The following is a 6,982-nucleotide window of genomic DNA, read 5'->3' on the forward strand; positions in this document are numbered from 1 at the left end:
TCCTCTCCCCAGGTGTGGTTACAGACTTGGGAAGAACAAAATTAGACCAACGGCGTCTGCGGAGGTTCTCAAAGTGTGTCACATGACTAATCTGAGGTTCTCACGGAGGTCACCCATTGGCCAATTGACCTGATCTAGGAGGACGCACCCAGGAAGTCGCAGGAAATGGATTCTATTATTGGTTTATTGGTGACTGAGAGTAAGTTCACAAAGTGGGTGTGTCGCAGCAGGACTGTTGTGAGCAGACATGAGAGGTGACCCCTTTTAAAGTAAACCCCCACAAAAGCCTCCTTTGAGTCCGACCCCGGCTTAGCGGCGTTGGATGCGTCATCTCCATCCGTCACTTCCTGCATTGTTATGCAAATTAGCTGCCAAACGAGGACGCAAACACCCCTCATGGACTCTAAGACCGTAGTCCAGGACGGAACCCGCGAGTACTGACAATACTCATACTTGCCAACCTTGAGACCTCAGAATTAGGGAGATATTCAAAAGGCCCGCTTGCGGGGGTGGGGGTGTATACATATTTATATAGCTGTGATTCACTGAAATTCAAGTTCTTATCATTTCTACACTGCAAAAAGTGAAATCTAAGTAAGATGAAATATGTCAAATAAGGGTGATATTTGCTTATTTTCTGTCTGGTAAGATAATTCTTCGCACTAAGCAGATTTGATGTTAGAGTGTTTTACTTGTTTTAAGGGTTTTGGTCCTAAATGATCTCAGTAAGATATTACAGCTTGTTGCTGAGACTTGATGGTTTTATATTATTTTTTTCTATCAAGAAAAGTGCACTTGTTGTTAGTGAGATTATACTTATTTCAAGCTATTTTGGGGTTCATTGAGGTTAGCTAATTAGGGACCGAGTCCCTTTGGGACAGAGGACCCTATTGTATTTCTGGCGTTTTGTTATATTGCCGCCTCTTTGAGCTGTAATTTGACCCCCTTAACATGCTTCAAAACTCACCAAATTGGACACACACATCAGGACTGGCGAAGATTGCGATCTAATCAAAAAACCAAACCCCAAAACTCAAAATTGCGCTCTAGCGCCCCCTAGGAAGAAAACACAGACACAACTGCCTGTAACTCCCAGTAGGAATGTCGTAGAAACAAAAACCTCTATGTAGGTCTCACTTAGACCTATATTTCATGCACTGATAACCCCCAGCAAAAATCAACAGGAAGTTTGCAATTCCCCCTTCAAAACAAAAGTTGTGTAAAAACAGTCACCTTTTTTCAAACATTATCCCCTCTGAGCGCGTTTGTCGTGTCGGCTTCAAATTAGCACAGGAGAGAGATTGAACCCTTTTGATTAAAAGTTGATGAAAGAGTTTTAATTACTGCTCCGGTTTGGATTTTATGAGCCCTCAAAGTCGGTCCCGTCCATCGCTGCTTGCAGCTTTAATTAGGGACCTAGTCCCTTTGGGACAGAGGACCCTATTGAATTTCTAGTGTTTTATTATTATACCGCCGCCTCTTTGAGCTGTAATTTGACCCCCTTAACATGCTTAAAAACTCACCAAATTGGACAAACACATCAGGACAGGCAAAAATTGCTATCTAATCAAAAAACCAAACCCCAAAACTCAAAATTGCACTCTAGCGCCCCCTAGGAAGAAAACACAGACACAACTGCCTGTAACTCCCAGTAGGAATGTCGTAGAAACAAAAACCTCTATGTAGGTCTCACTTAGACCTATATTTCATACACTGACAACCCCCAGCAAAAATCAACAGGAAGTTTGCAATTCCCCCTTCAAAACAAAAGTTGTGTAAAAACAGTCACCTTTTTTCAAACATTATCTCCTCTGAGCGCGTTTGTCGTGTCGGCTTCAAACTAGCACAGGAGAGAGATTGAACTCTTCTGATTAAAAGTTGATGAAAGAGTTTTATTTACTGCTCCGGTTTGGATTTAATGAGGCTTCAAAGTCGGTCCCGTCCATCGCTGCTTGCAGCTTTAATTTGACTTGTTTTGGAAAGTCTTGACAAGCCAAATTTTCTTGTTCTATTGGCAGATAATTTTGGAACGTGCAAGCGTACTTGTTAGAATAATTGTTTGTAAATTATCACAAAAACTTTGTGTTACATTGAGGGCCCGGTGCGAAGACAAAATCTGTCTTTGAAACCTACCAAGAGTAAGGCTCGTAAAACTCCACTGTGTGTGTGTGTGGGGGGGGGGGGGGTTTCGGGGGCGGGGGGTGGGGGGTGGGAGCAAGATGAAGGTGTTCCATGTTTTCTCTCATGTATGGTAATCAACAGAAAGATATTGTTCCAACCCAAGGACTTCAAAGTGGAGCGATGGCAAGATCTGCCCAATTTCCAGACAAACTCTTTTTGAATTATTTTTATGGACCTCTTTTTGAACTATTTTACGAACTCTTTTTGAACTGACCTTTTCTGTGAACTTTTTGGCCGGGGAGGGTCCAAAATAAAAGGAGCCGTGCAATCTTTTGGCAGAGCGTGCTGAGATACTGTACAAGGGTACAGTGTACAGGCCACTCTCCTCAATATTGAGTCCAAATTGAATTGTGTCTCTGTTTAATTCTTTGCCTCTTGTCTTGTTCAATAGATGTCATCAGTGTTTAAACCTGACCGTACTCCCCGCGCTTGACTTCGAGGTGTAACCGTTATTATTGTCCGGCCGGAAACGGCGCCCAGTGAAGGATGGTGTAGCAATATTGTTGTCCGGGTGGAAACTGGTGAGAATGGTGGCTCCGGGAGATTTTCGGGAGGGGCACTGAAATTGGGGAGTCTCCCGGGAAAATGGTGAGGGTTGGCAAGTATGTCAATAACTGATGTTTGGAGATGAGTATTCACGGCCACAAGAAGGACCAAAGTGAGAGTGTTTTGTGGGGGTTGTGTGTGTGTGTGTGTGTGTGTGTGTGTGTGTGTGTGTGTGTGTGTGTGTGTGTGTGTGTTGTGGGGGTTGTGTGTGTTTCTGGAGGGGTCAGAAGTGTGTCTGGCTCGCTTCTTTTCAACAAAGCAGCTGCCAGCCAATCTGTCTTTCTGTGAGGAAGTATTGTTCTCTCCGCCTGGACGCTGCGCACAGACGGAGGCTGCGGGAGATTTTTTTAAGACCGTCCCGACCCCCCACTACCAACACCAGCCCCCCAAGCTCCTACACACACACACACACACACACACACACACACACACACACACACACACACACACACACACACACACACACACACACTTGCGACGCAGCTGCCAGACGTAGAACACAAACATGACACAGCAGCTCGTGCACAAACTAACAATTCATTCTCTCAAAAATGATCTCCGCACATTTATAATAGAAAGTTGTATTTTTTATATCAATCAATCAATCAATCAAAGTTTACTTATATAGCCCTAAATCACGAGTGTCTCAAAGGGCTGCACAAGCCACAACGACGTCCTCAGATCCCAAACAAACATTTAAAAAAAAAAAGTTTAACGTTTCTAAACACGAACATGTTGGAAATAAAAACAAGTTCAACGTTTCTAAACACAAACCTTTCGGAATTTTAAAAAAGGTTCAACGTTTCTAAACACAAACATTTCAGATTTTTTTAAAAAGTTCAAAACGTTTCTAAACACAAACATTTCGGAATTTGAAAAAGGCTCAACATTTCTAAACACAAACATTTCGGAAGTTAAAAAAGATTCAACGTTTCTAAACACAAACTTTTCGGCAATTAAAAAAGGTTCAACGTTTCTAAAAACAAACCTTTCGGAATTTAAAAAAAGTTCAACGTTTCTAAACACAAACATTTCGGAATTTGAAACAGGTTCAACGTTTCTAAACACAAACATTGCAGATTTTAAAAAAAAGTTCAACGTGTCCAAACACAAACATTTCAGATTTTTTAAAAAAGGTTCAAAGTTTCTAAAAACAAACTTTTCAGAATTTAAAAAAGGTTCAACATTTCTAAACACAAACATTTCGGACTTTAAAAAAGGTTCAACATTTCTAAACACAAACATTTCGGAATTTAAAAAAGGTTCAACGTTTCTAAACACAAACATTTCGGAATTTGAAACAGGTTCAACGTTTCTAAACACAAACATTGCAGATTTTAAAAAAAAGTTCAACGTGTCCAAACACAAACATTTCAGATTTTTTAAAAAGGTTCAAAGTTTCTAAAAACAAACTTTTCAGAATTTAAAAAAGGTTCAACATTTCTAAACACAAACATTTCGGACTTTAAAAAAGGTTCAACATTTCTAAACACAAACATTTCGGAATTTAAAAAAGGTTCAACGTTTCTAAACACAAACATTTCGGAATTTGAAACAGGTTCAACGTTTCTAAACACAAACATTGCAGATTTTAAAAAAAAGTTCAACGTGTCCAAACACAAACATTTCAGATTTTTTAAAAAAGGTTCAAAGTTTCTAAAAACAAACTTTTCAGAATTTAAAAAAGGTTCAACATTTCTAAACACAAACATTTCGGACTTTAAAAAAGGTTCAACATTTCTAAACACAAACATTTCGGAATTTAAAAAAGGTTCAACGTTTCTAAACACAAACATTTCAGATTTTTTTAAAAAGTTCAACGTTTCTAAAAACAAACATTTCGGAATTTGAGAAAGGTTCAATGTTTCTAAACACAAACTGTTCGGAATTTAAAAAAGGTTCAATGTTTCTAAACACAAACATTTCAGATTTTTTAAAAAAGTTCAACGTTTCTAAAACAAACATTTCGGAATTTGAAAAAGGTTCAATGTTTCTAAACATAAACATTTCAGATTTTTTAAAAAAGGTTCAAAGTTTCTAAAAACAAACCTTTCAGAATTTAAAAAAAGGTTCAACATTTCTAAACACAAACATTTCGGACTTTAAAAAAGGTTCAACATTTCTAAAAACAAACCTTTCAAAATTTAAAAAAGGTCAAACATTTCTAAACACAAACATTTCGGAATTTAAAAAAGGTTCAATGTTTCTAAACACAAACATTTCAGATTTTTTTAAAAAGTTCAACGTTTCTAAAAACAAACATTTCGGAATTTGAGAAAGGTTCAATGTTTCTAAACACAAACATTTCAGATTTTTTAAAAAAGTTCAACGTTTCTAAAAACAAGCATTTCGGAATTTGAAAAAGGTTCAATGTTTCTAAACATAAACATTTCAGATTTTTTAAAAAAGGTTCAAAGTTTCTAAAAACAAACCTTTCAGAATTTTAAAAAAGGTTCAACATTTCTAAACACAAACATTTCGGACTTTAAAAAAGGTTCAACATTTCTAAAAACAAACCTTTCAGAATTTAAAAAAGGTCAAACATTTCTAAACACAAACATTTCGGAATTTAAAAAAGGTTCAACGTTTCTAAACACAAACATTTCAGATTTTTTAAAAAAGTTCAACGTTTCTAAAAACAAACATTTCGGAATTTGAGAAAGGTTCAATGTTTCTAAACACAAACATTTCGGAATTTAAAAAAGGTTCAATGTTTCTAAACACAAACATTTCAGATTTTTTTAAAAAGTTCAACGTTTCTAAAAACAAACATTTCGGAATTTGAAAAAGGTTCAATGTTTCTAAACTACTGGAAATATGCAGTAATTGTAAAGAGACATCATTGACAATCCTTATGTAAGACAAGAACACATGTGCTTCTTTTATGTGTTCTAAATGGTAAATAAAGATCTAACCTCTCATTATACTCCCTAAAAACATCCATAAAGCACCAACAATACTACCTTTACCTGAAAATGAACCATATATGAGTGATATTGTTATTATAAGTGCTAACGCAGACGGACTATTTTAGCGCTGCATTGCTAGAGCTAGCTTACGCTGCTATTGTTGACACACTGTAAGCTGACGGCTGCTTCTGATTGGTCTCAAACTTGCTAAAAGTCAATTGTAGATTATAATTCATGCATTTCTCAGCTGCTAGTCGACAAATGTGACCACGGACCGACCGGCCGGTCTACTTTCACATCCCCCCATGTGGCAAAATGGACCCCAAAAGTGGCTCTGTGAGGATTGAGATTGATTCTTCATCTAATCAGGATTATGTCGGTCGACTCCCCAGCGAGAGTGGAAATATTACAGTAAGTGTTTGTTTTATTATGCTTAGTTTGTATGTTTAGCACCTAGCATTGATGCTAATGCTAGAGTCTCACAATGAAACCGCATCCATCGCTCAGCTTCCAAAACGCTCATCCTCTTTGTGTTCGGGCTCAAAAATATAAAGATCTGGATCATAATGATCCCAAAGTAGTCGTCGTTGGCTCTCTCAGTCTCCTTGATTAGCATTGTTGTTGATGGGGAAGGGATCTGTCACGGATCACGGGACTGGCTTGCTCATTATCTCTCAAAATGTTCTGGGAATCTGTGAGATCGATACTATTTTGATCACATCTATTTACTCGCAAACTTTGGAAGTCTTTTGGTGTCATAAATGATAAATATAGATGATAATAGTTTTAATGTAGAAGCAACTTGTTTTTCCGCTACTTTAATGTTGTCGAAGTGTTTTATGAGAGTACTCAAATTATTAACAACACAAAGATGAAGTCGCTGCAAGGAGAGTTGTAGCTTCTAAAGTCAATTAGTTTATGTGTACACACCCCCAACACTAGTGAAGTTGTCAGGTTGTGTAAATGGTAAATAAAAAGAGAATACAACAAATCCTTTTCAACTTATATTCAATTGAATAATAATAATAATAATAATAGATTTTATTTGTAAAAAGCACTTTACATTGAGTAAACAACCTCAAAGTGCTACAGTGTATTAAATAAATAAAAAGATATTAAAAATTAAAAAAAAATAAAAACTACAACAGCAAAATAGCTAAAACTAGTATGCATATATTTTTTTTTTAAAAAAGAAATTTTTTAAAAGAAGGGTTTTTAAGCCTTTTTTAAAAGCATCCACAGTCTGTGGTGCCCTCAGGTGGTCAGGGAGTAGACTGAAAAGACAAGATATTTCATGTTCACACTGAGAAACTTTTTTTTGCAAATAATCATGAAGTTAGAATGTA

The sequence above is a fragment of the Entelurus aequoreus genome, linkage group LG03 (assembly GCF_033978785.1).
Source record: "Entelurus aequoreus isolate RoL-2023_Sb linkage group LG03, RoL_Eaeq_v1.1, whole genome shotgun sequence".
In the NCBI taxonomy this organism is placed as follows: domain Eukaryota; kingdom Metazoa; phylum Chordata; class Actinopteri; order Syngnathiformes; family Syngnathidae; genus Entelurus; species Entelurus aequoreus.